Raw genomic sequence first — 11,866 nt, forward strand, 5'->3', positions numbered from 1 at the left:
TATATATATATATATATACATATTTATCCACATGTATATGGGAAACTTTTGCATATGACGAATCGAAGACTATTACCATTCAATCTCTTTGCTCGCCTTCATCTGCATACCATCGTCTCCCCTTTTTCACTTTACATACGGCCACGGCCATCGTTTCACGTTCCGTGTCTCTCCCGTATATACATATATATATACATATTGTATATACCTATTTCTGCATTGACTTTTTTTTCTTCTCCATCTTGCCTATTTCCTACTCTATTATCTTTTTCTCTTTCTCTTTCTCTTTCTCTTTCTCTGTTTCTATTATTCTTTCTTCTTTCCACTTTTAACGAACGTGCACGCTGCTGGCCATCGTCCAGTTACTGAATATACTCATGTCAGTCAAATCGAACTGGTAATTGACGAGCACGTGTTGGCAATTACTCGGTCATAGGTTGTAAGCCATTTATTTCACAACTGAAATGCTTGAATGCAAAACCTTTTCTCTAATAGGCCTCCTTGTACACATAGTAGTAGTATGATTTAATACCTGTGTGTATGTGATTGGTACTGTAATTAATTTTAATTATCTTCATTGATTTGATCGCTCTCGATTATATCCCAATTTTGCAAAAGTTTGTTTAATTCATTTTACCGAATGATCGTTTAACAAAATAAATAAAAAAAAAAATTGGAGATGCCGGGGATCGAACCCGGGGCCTTTCACATGCAAAGCGAACGCTCTACCACTGAGCTACATCCCCTCTTATTAGAAGTGAGAGAATAATGTAACATGATCCGACATTTTGGAAAAAGGTGTTTAAAATTTATTTGAAATTCTACTCGTGTATTCCGAGTCTTCAAGGAAGAAAAAAAAAAAGTGGAGATGCCGGGGATCGAACCCGGGGCCTTTCACATGCAAAGCGAACGCTCTACCACTGAGCTACATCCCCGTTTTTTATTGATCAAGCAACAATCCAACTCAGTCGAGATTGTACTTTATTTATTTATTTTTATAATATTTTATCTAACAACACATAATTACATTTTAGATTTTTTTTTAACAGAAATATAATAAATTAATAAGATAAGATGTAGTTCGTATTACTCTTATCTCGATTACTTTCATTTTTTGAAAGAAATACTTGTAGTAATATATCTATTGTTTTTATGTATATGGATGTGTATCTATAATATTTGATCTATTTATATTAAAAAATTGACTCGTATAACAAACACTGTTTCTGCGTTGCCGTGCATTTCTAAACTGCAAGATATACGATATGATAGTATATATGAATTATTATTACATATTAAGTTTTTTAAAATAACTTCAATATTTTATTTAAAGAACAAATGATTTTTAATTTTAGCTGTTATCAGTAAGGGTCCCATGGTGTAATGGTTAGCACTCTGGACTCTGAATCCAGCGATCCGAGTTCAAATCTCGGTGGGACCTTGATTTTTACAATTGCATAATCTTTTGCATCAATGCATTTTTATCATACATTATTTTTGATAGATAAGAACCATAGGACTCCTCGTGGTTTTATCTTTTTTTGCGATAAGCGATAACGATATCAATACTGTGATATCTTACAAAAAGTTACTAATAATTTTTTCAAATAATTTATATTAATCAACAATAAAACGATAAGTAAGAAGAAACTGCATTCGGATATTTATGTAATTACAGACTTATAGGAAACAATTTGACAAATAAATTTCTAGTAACAGATTAAATATCAATTATAAATAATATCGATCGATCCAAATAACTAGTAACATTTTATAACTGCATGATTAGTAAACAAATATCGTATAAGTTATAATAATGCAAAAGGTAATGCAAAAGGTAATGCAAATAAAAAAAATAGTCAACTTTTTAATAATGAAAGAACAAGAAAACACAAAACAAAAGTATAAATATATACTTATATAGATAAATATATGTATCTATATAAAGAGATTTTTAATTTTATGAATTTAAAGAAAGAAAAAAAAATATATGACAGCGGTGGGATTCGAACCCACGCCCTTTCGGACTGGTGCCTAAAACCAGCGCCTTAGACCGCTCGGCCACGCTGTCTCAAAATCGACCAGATAAAGATATTTTATAAATTCATTTTGATCATTCACGAGAATATGTTTATTTTTATACGAGTCATTGATTATCTTTATTATATAATAGTGCTATTTTTCTTCATCGTAGAAAAAAAAGTAATTAATAGAACATATCTAAAAATATATATTTTTTATATTAGAATTATCGATTATCAATGTATATAAATAAATATACATATTAATATACCAGATCAATCGAAATAATTAATTATGATAGATTTTCATTTAAATATATAACAAAACAATTGTTATATGTGATTTAATTAAAAAAAACAAAAATATTAGCATGAGAGAATGTTCTTCTAACAGAATATAACAAAAGTTCGTGTAAGAAAATAATTTCAATGAAGTAAATGGCACGTCTCGGTGTTATAAAAAAAAACACACACACATACTTTAAAAATACTTTGACTTGCAATGGGGAGGAAGGGATATATTTGCGCGTGGAGTGTACGTCATTACGCGAAGGCGAATCTCTTTCCTTTTATTTATTTTGTTCCCTTTTTTTCTCTCTCTCTCTCGGCACAGAGAAGGAGTCGCGGTACGCGATAAAATCTCAATATAAAAATTCATGCTCATAACGTGACTCCGGGAGTGGCTTTTCTTATTTTTTTCTTATCGCGTCTCCGGGGAGACGACGAGCGTAAAAATGACGCTCGAAACACTCCTGTGCTTTGCCATGGTGAAGAATGGTTAACAAAATGTATAAAGAAAGAAAGAGATAGAAACAATGAGAAAGAGGAAAAAAGAAAAAGAAGAAATAGAAAAAAGAAAAGAGAGAAAGAGAAAAGCGTACGACCGCGGACAGATCGATAAATTTGCGTGAATATTCGTATAAAAGATAAGCTGCCGAGATAAGCGTTAAATCGGTCCTTGAAGGTAGTGTTCTGACTTATAACTCCCCTCTTGCGTTACGTCGACGTATAGATATACAACGATATCAGAAAATAGAAGATAAATTTCACTCTCGCTTCCTAACTCGCAATCAACTGTGTTTTATATATGTATGTATACTTTTTTTTTATAATACAAAGTATTTGTAAATGCCTTTTCTTCTTTTTTTTTTTTTTTTTTGTTTAATTTGTTGCACATCTTTTAACACAACGATAGTCTTATCTATACGTAATTCGTTTATGTTCAAGCAAAAGACACTAACTAACGTTTATGTTAATCTGACGTTATTATTCTAGTCAAAGATAAAAATATACTTTTCATACACTACTATTTGTACTTTTATTATGGGGTATAGGGTAAATGAATTATTTGAACCACGTATGAAAATTCGAAATAAACGTTCGATCTTTTAAATAACGATGCTCGATAAAATACCGAATTAAAATGATTTTGAAATGTAACTTGTGTTACCAGTTTACGTGAAACTTTTAATGTCGTTCATTATTATCAAAGTCAAACCAAGCTTACTAAAAAACGAAAAAGAAAAAGAAGCTCATAACATTGTACCGTTTATCACCAATATAACAGCATACATACATATATATATTCTTGCTCATAACTCCGTTAAAAGTTATTCGAGATGGAAAAGTACCTGTTTAGCATAGCATTTAGCAGAATCACGACGCTACTTCGGTTTAATACTCGTACGTCCCTGTCGTCGTGGATGATCGATCGTATCTCTCCTGCTCATCCTTAAAAGCAGACGAGAAGGATAATCTCGATGACTTGCATCGAGTGAATTACGTCGAGCATGTTGCATATCATACAGAAAATCCTATCTTCCCGTATATATATATCATCGTACACAATATACATGTCTACTGCTGTATCTCTATGTAAATATATATATGTATAATACGTATATGTGTGTATGTATATGTGTGTGTGGTTACACTGATCGAATAGGGCGTGCGACTCCTTATGAAATAAACTCTGCTAGAAGCCAATTGGGGGATGATTTATCTATTATTTTCTGCGGATCATGGAATGAAGTAGGAGGAAGGTAGGAAGGAAGGAAGGAAGGAAGGAAGGGAATGGGCCGAGTGGATATCGGATAGCTATATATGAACACAGGTGTTCGATCTTCGGAATATCACATAAGAGGAGAGTGAAGTTAACGTAGGATCTAAATTAATGATACATTGAATAACGTATCCCATTATAACGATTACTATGACTCGATGAGATAAGATATAACGTATCGTTATCGTTATTCGACAAAATTTCTGTGACAGGCGGAAATAGTCTAGAAATGTCTCATTAGCGTTAAATTATTATGGCTTCCTCCTATGTCTTTTGTATATATCTCTCTCTCTCTCTATCTCTATCTCTATTTCATTGTCAGTATTTTCATGAGAATCCGTGCAACATAGAACGGTATCGAGCATTAACGAAATATTCAATGTCTATATATATATTGAGCATCGATCATTATGAGAGAGTCCACCGTCCAACTCCGATTGGATATTCCAGTAATGGTCTATCGCCGTAATAATCGTCGACGTATGCAATAATCATGTCGTTTAATGACAATTGATGCGTACCGGCTCGTTAAATGCGCTTTAACATCGCGCCCTGTGTCTGCTCTGCTCCGCGCTCGCTCGTTATAATAGTTTCTATAGAGATGTGCACGTTCTCATATATGTTGGATACTTATGATATAGCATGGAATGTACGAGAACATATTATCCTGAACAATACGGTACATCCTAGCTAGTCGGCTCGTTAGATCTAATCTTGATCTTTACATAGATCTTAATAATTAATCGTATAGATATATGATTCGATGACGAATTTTCATATAATAATAATAATAATAATAATAATCTAAACAGAAATTCAAATCAGTTATAAATAGTTGTTACCATCATCGAGCATGTATAAAATATATATTACATACATGTGTAATACACAGGCATCGTCGATTACGCGTTGAAAAGCGTTTTCCGATCAACCTAGGACAATGGGTTGTAACTATATGTATGTATGTATGTATGATTCCACGTACACGTATATACACATATACATAGGATATACCGAAGCCGTTGAAGAGGAGATTGGCGGCCTAACGTAGATACGGGCGATGGTTCTATTGTTGCAGGGGTTCGACGTTACGCGCAATCGGTCAATATTTCTCGTAACCGATCTATGCTACCTTCGGGATGTGCAACAACCAATGTGCATATAGAGAGAGTGGTGTAGACACACACTCTACGAATACGATCCTCTCTCTATGCTTCCGTTTCGAACTGTGTTGCAACGAGATGGTAGTAGGTCTCGTTTACCGAACATGATGTTACATTGAATATTTTCGCGTTACTGACCTCCGGCTAAATCCGTATACACTATGTCGAGTTGAGTATTACATATATACGTACATGGGGTATGTTTAATTACTACATTTCAACGATAATGTAAATATTATAGAATGATCAATGAAATTTTCTATATCATATCGTTAACATATGTTTCACGCTAATGTTTAATGTTGAAATTTTTACCTATTACACAATTTTTATCTTTTTTTTTATTATTATTATAAATGTAACTATTCGCATAACAAATTGTTTAAGTATTGTTGGAAAATTCAATACCTTTTGTATCGACTTGTTGATAATGTTACGTTAAAAACTTCCCAAATATTTGCAATCCTGATATCAAATTACATATCATGTTTGCGAATCCTACATCACCGCGCACCATTTTTTTCCCCCGTATACTCATAATTAGAGGATCCCGATCCTTTATTCCTTTCTTTTTTTTTTTTTTTTTTTTTTTAAAAGTACTTATAATATCAAATACTTTGAAATATATATTTAGGGATATCTTTTTTTTACATGTTCTCTCGTGGTAATTTTCGTAAAAGGGGCACATAACCGGTCGGAAAATTCCGGGATGTGTTTCGTGTAATAACAATGCATCGTGGAACAAAAATATGTGCATATAGAAAAGAAACAAAAGCTAATGAATATGGCCAAAACAAAAACAAAACAAAAAATAAGAAAAATAATCTACGGAAAAATGAAAAAAAAAAAAAAAAAAAAAAAGAAACTTATCGGACTTATTTTTCTATTCGAAAAAAATCTATTATTTGTTGTGTTAAAATATTTTTCTATGTTGATAATGTGTTTAAAATTACGAAGTAAATTTTAATTCTCGTTGGCATATTACCAAAAAAAAATAATAAAAAAAAGAAATAACATCGATCGGATATCCGTCTGATCGAATTTTGATCAGCTTGCGAGATAATCAAAAATAAATATCCGATATTTTATCTAATATTCTACGGTCGAGTTGTATCAAACTTTATATCAAGGGAGGAAAAGGGGAAGAAGTGGATAAAAAGGATGATTGGAGTAGTTTATAGGCACACCGTGATAACTCTCTCTCTCTCTCTCTCTAGCACGAGATTGTAATTGACCGGTGAGGGATAGGAAGGGGGAGGGACAGGGGGGAATAATTTTGCAAGGGCAATTTAGTCGGGAATTAAAAAAAAAAAAAAAGAAGGAAAAATTTGTGTCCCATCGAAAAATCCGTTCCGTATCGTTCAGAAAAATCGCGTTGATCCTCTTTCTCGTATCAACCACCACCACCCCCACCATCACCACCACCCCCATCTCTCTAACTCTCTGTATCTGTCGTACAGGAAGTTGCGTTCACCTGCATCATCGAGCAAAACCTCGTTTACTCCGGTAATTTCATTTTCGCGTTTCGGGCCCGAGAGAGAGAGAGAGAGAGAGAGAGAGAGAGAGAGAGAGAGAGAGAGAGAGACTCGGGTATTACTCGATTTTTTTTTTTTCTCGGACAATTTTTACGGAAAAGAGTAGTCCGTCGCATCGAAAGGAAAAGGGGGAGAATTTCAATTAGATTACCACTCCCTCCCACTCCCCAACCCCCTTCGTCCCTAAAATGATACATCCGCGTATTTTCGTTGGTCCCTTCTCAAATGTATTCCACGTATACGTGTGAGGAGAAAAATTGCGTTTACTCGATCACTAATACAACTTTTCTTTTTCTATATACACACACAAACACACACATTTACACACATATCTCTCTGTCTCTGTCCTCCTACTCTTCTGTTGAAACAGTAGCGAGAAAACTCCGCGTGAATGACGAAGTTTTCGTCGTTTGTCGCTAATGGCCGAGCCCTTTCGACGTTGTTTTCGCGAGATCGCCGATGATTAATCAAGCAAACTCCCGAACGGTTTAAAACCCATTTTTAAAACCGCTCGACCGCACGACCTGCCGATTATCCCCCGCAAGTGAGAGATACCCTTTCCCCCCCCCACCCCATTATGTTCTTTTTTTTCTTCTCTCTTCATTCCTTCGTTCGAGTACGACTCGGAGTGGTGGTAGTAGTGATGGTGGTGTATTCGTCATCCACCCTCCCCCCTCGCTGCTATACAAAATTACACCGTTTGGTAGAAAAGAGGATGAGACTGAGAAATGAGAGAGGGCTGACTTTGATCGATCTTTATAAATTTTCTCATCTCTTTCTCTCCCTCTCTCTCTCTCTCTCTCTCTACTCTTTGTATGATTCGTAATAATAGTCTATGTTATATCAACTTTTCTCTCTCTCTCTCTCTCTCTCTTTTCGAAATCGAAATGATGGCATCGAAACAATAGATCAAACGATTCTTCTTCCTTCCTTCCTTACTTCTTTCCTCCTATCTTTTTTCTTTCTTTCGTTCTTTTTCTTTTTTTGTTCCTTTTTTTTTTTTCATGTCATATACCGAAGTTTTAATTGTAAGGGATTACATATAAAGAACGCGTATTTTACCTGACTATAAACGATACCGCCAAGTAAGAGCCTTGCTTATTTCCTCCCATCGACGACTGCCTGACGCCATGGGAATCCCAAGAGAATCGACGTGTATGACGTAATGCAAGAGGAACTTCGTGCAACCCCTTTTCGCGACCCTCGCTTGGTGGTTGCGCCGACGGCCCTCCGCCACTCGCGAGTCTCCTAGTTGTCGTCGTCATCGTCATCGTCATCGTCATCGTCATTCTCGACGGTCGTCATAATCATCGTTTTTCAAAGACCCACTGTACGAGAGAGAGAAAAAAAAGGTAAAAGAAAGAAAGAGAAAGAGAGAGAGAGAGAGATCAACTGCTAACTTTCCTGACGCTATTTTCACCCTCGGGGTGCATCAACGAGACGCACGGTTATAAACGCATTTATGCTTGGAATTGCATCGCTTGCATCGCCAACCAACCACCATCACGTTACTACTACTACTACTACTACTACTACTACTACTACTACTACAACTACTACTACTACTAGGAATCGTTTTAAATGGCAGGAATACGTTGCAGTTTCGATGCAGTTATGTGCTAAGTGGATTACGTGCTGCTTGCCGATTATCTGTATGCACGCGCGTATATGTTGTAAACCTACATTCGTAAAAAAAATCCCTTTTTTCATAGTGCATACGTGTTGGTTAGCCAAACTACGTTATTCCGCTGCAGTCAACACGATTCTTTTTGCAATCACGTGCAGTTTATTTCTCTCTTTGTCTTTCTTTCTTTATTTATTTTTTTTTTTTCTTCCTTTCTTATTCGAGAAGTCGTCATCATTCTCTTCTTTCCACTCGTTAATATCATCGTCCAGCCTCAGAAAAGAGAATTACTACCCCTACGAAGCAAATTATCTACGCTCGATCGACCATCACCCATCGGCTCTTTTTTTTTTTAATTTCCCCTCTCCTTTCTTTACTTTCCTTTTTTTGTTTTACATCAGCACCGTTGTATTCCGCTCCTTCCGTGACTTCCTCCTCCTCCTCCTCCTCCTCCTTCTCCTCCTCTTCAATTCCCTTCCGTTTCTAATTTTTTTTTTTTTTAAATGTTTCTCTCGATTCGTCCGTTCGTTCCGATTTAATTCATTTTCGATGATATTAATCAAAACCATTTAAACGAATATCCCTTTTTTTTCTTTCGGATTTTTAATTTTACGCCATTTAACTTCTTTTTATTTTATTTCAATCGCATTTCTTTTCCTTTTTTTTTTTTATTACATCAATTAGTATTCGATTCCAATCTCTTCTTTCTCACAAAAAAATATCCCCGAGTGTCTATTTATTCGTTACGAAACACTTTGATTTCCCTTTAATCTTATATTGGTCAACTCATGATTGGATTATTTTCTTATTCGTTTGTATCTTCTATCTCGTATATTTGATCCCCAATCATCATATTTCCATAAATAAATGCATCTCGCAATAACTATCAATCGATGTATCATCTAATTACACATACACACAAACATAAGAAACACACCAATACTCGTATCTTCCATAATCCCTTTTCAACTGTCAATCATCGTCCGTTCTTTTTCTATTCTTGCCAATTCGCATTACTACATTTATGGTTTGTATACAACATCTCTTGCTTACCCGATCGATATTTCCACGTTTTCTCTTCCCCACCATTGAAATTATACGTTCCTTTAAAAACCTTTCACTTTTGATTCGACTTGAACATTATCCAGGTATCCATCTGAAGGAAGTTTCACTGTTAAAAAAAAATTAAAGTAATATGATAAATAATATAATAGGATACTTAAGTATGATTAACATTAGTTTGTATTGGTGGGTGGGTGGGGGGTGGGGAGGGGGACAATTAAACGTAGAAACCATAATAATTAAAATATACTACCACGAACCTTGAGATCATTATTGGGCTTCGCGAAACGTAAAACATCCGTCGAGTTCTGGTGGACGAGTTGTTCCTATAAGGCTTCTTAAATAATGAACGATACAATTGTTTACCGTAGACAAAGATGACGTTTGTTACTGATTGTGTAAGAATAGGGGAATGTTTAATATAACCAGATACATGGGCCTATCATATGAGTTTATCGATAATATATTTAAGAAAATACATGATTTTGTTTAAGATCAATATTTTCAGATAAGAACTACCTATGTACAGTGTTGTTAAATTGGATTGGATTCACCATAGAACAGGGAACATAATAATTTTTCATTTTAATTAATTTACAAATATACAGAGTTGACAAGTTTCGTTATTGTTTTAGTAAATTTAATAATTTCGTAAATTAACATTAATGACAATAATTTAATATTTTATTAAAAATAATCTTCAAATATCTGAAAATAAAATCGAATCGTTTATTTATAAAACAAAATTTTACGCATTGTTCAATTAAAAACGGAGATATTTTAATAATTCGATAAAAAGAGAAAAAAAGAAAAGAAAAAAATTGGAGATGCCGGGGATCGAACCCGGGGCCTTTCACATGCAAAGCGAACGCTCTACCGCTGAGCTACATCCCCTTGATGACACTGCATCATTTCATTATTTCCATCAATTTTTTTTTTTTTTACACAATACAAATATACACACACATACATACATACATACAAATATATATATATAAATTAAAAAGATATTAATAAATAGAGAAAAAACATTTATTTAAAATATCCAATATACAAAATAACAATACAAACTCACACGTGTACAATCCCATAAAAGACAAATTAACAAAATTCACATATCAAAATTTGTATATTATAAAAACCCAATATCATTCTAATATCAATTAAGTGAATATAATTAAAACATTTCCTACGACATAATTCGCGAATAAGGTTTAACAAGATTGGTTATTCGAAATGGTGTATACGTCCATTAAATAACACCCATGATAATAGACGATTTACAAGAAACGATCAACGAAAATCCAAGAGTCATCGGTCGCAATTGCACCGTCGTCACATTATTATTATTATGTATTCAAAGGAGGGGGTGGGTTATATACTAGAGAGAGAATACGTGCCGAAGAATTACGAGGGTGGCTAAAAGTCATCACCCCCTGTTGCGTGACTTATGCACCCACCACCACCTCGCACTCTAATGAAGATCTATCGGCTTCTGTAACGCGTGCCATTTTATCATCCGTTTGTTACGAACTCTGCGTTTTTTCGTTTTCCTTCTCTCTCTCTCTCTCTCTTTCTACCTATTCCACCCCCCCCCTACCCATTCCCCACCTTGTCACCTTCTTCTTACTTCTTCTCCTCCCCACCACCCACTCTTCTTTATCTCTTATTTTCTTATTTTCTCACGAAGAAATTCTCGACACGCGACACCTGATTATGTACGTATAACACGTTTTTTTTTTTCTTTTCTTTTTTATTTGTCAAGCATCGAGAAAACAGACATCGTTCAAAATCATAGTGTTCACGATGTAAAAAAAACCTGTCGGACAGGTTGACGTGACAAAGCAACAATAATGATAATAATAGTTACGACGACGACAACGAATAATCGTAGAATATGTTTTTATGGAAAAAGAAATAAGGTTATGGTGAATGAACTCGATAGTTAAGTTAACGTATTATATTTGAACACGTTCTCGTCTATATGTACATGTAAATGTTTTTAATGAATGTTGAGAATTTTATATGTTATTTATTATATGATTTGAAGATTTGATTCTTGGTTAATATATAATATTAATATATTAAAGATATAGTTTTTTTTTTTCAAATTAAAATTATTTTTCTATTACTCTCTCTCTCTCTCTCTCTTTCTCTTTAAAAAGAAATCAATGTTGACTATCTTTTCTTCACCCTCTAATACGAGTTTTAAGCCTATTATGAGATTGTGAATGATTAAGTATTATAAAAATAGCTATGATAAATAATCTCGTCATAGACGATAAAAAAAAACATTCCAATGATATTGTTATAAGAATTTCTTAGAATAATAAAACCAGGTGTTACTTATATTGTTGACAGAACATTAATTATCAATACGACGATGGGTTCGTTGAGTC

At 34.1% G+C, this 11,866-nt stretch overlaps 5 non-coding genes across 5 annotated transcripts; 1 reads left to right on the forward strand and 4 right to left on the reverse strand.

The window, feature by feature from the left end:
* Nucleotides 1-674: 674 nt before the first annotated feature.
* Nucleotides 675-746, reverse strand: Trnaa-ugc. The gene has a single exon. It is a non-coding gene; the product is annotated as a tRNA-Ala (tRNA).
* Nucleotides 747-863: 117 nt separating this feature from the next.
* Trnaa-ugc lies at nucleotides 864-935 on the reverse strand. The gene has a single exon. It is a non-coding gene; the product is annotated as a tRNA-Ala (tRNA).
* A 434-nt stretch (nucleotides 936-1,369) lies between these two features.
* Nucleotides 1,370-1,441, forward strand: Trnaq-cug. Its single transcript has one exon. It is a non-coding gene; the product is annotated as a tRNA-Gln (tRNA).
* Nucleotides 1,442-1,991: 550 nt separating this feature from the next.
* Nucleotides 1,992-2,071, reverse strand: Trnal-uag. The gene has a single exon. It is a non-coding gene; the product is annotated as a tRNA-Leu (tRNA).
* An 8,218-nt stretch (nucleotides 2,072-10,289) lies between these two features.
* Nucleotides 10,290-10,361, reverse strand: Trnaa-ugc. Its single transcript has one exon. It is a non-coding gene; the product is annotated as a tRNA-Ala (tRNA).
* Nucleotides 10,362-11,866: the final 1,505 nt, after the last annotated feature.

The sequence above is a fragment of the Polistes canadensis genome, unplaced genomic scaffold (assembly GCF_001313835.1).
Source record: "Polistes canadensis isolate GaletaPanama2010 unplaced genomic scaffold, ASM131383v1 scaffold_126, whole genome shotgun sequence".
In the NCBI taxonomy this organism is placed as follows: Eukaryota; Metazoa; Arthropoda; class Insecta; order Hymenoptera; family Vespidae; genus Polistes; species Polistes canadensis.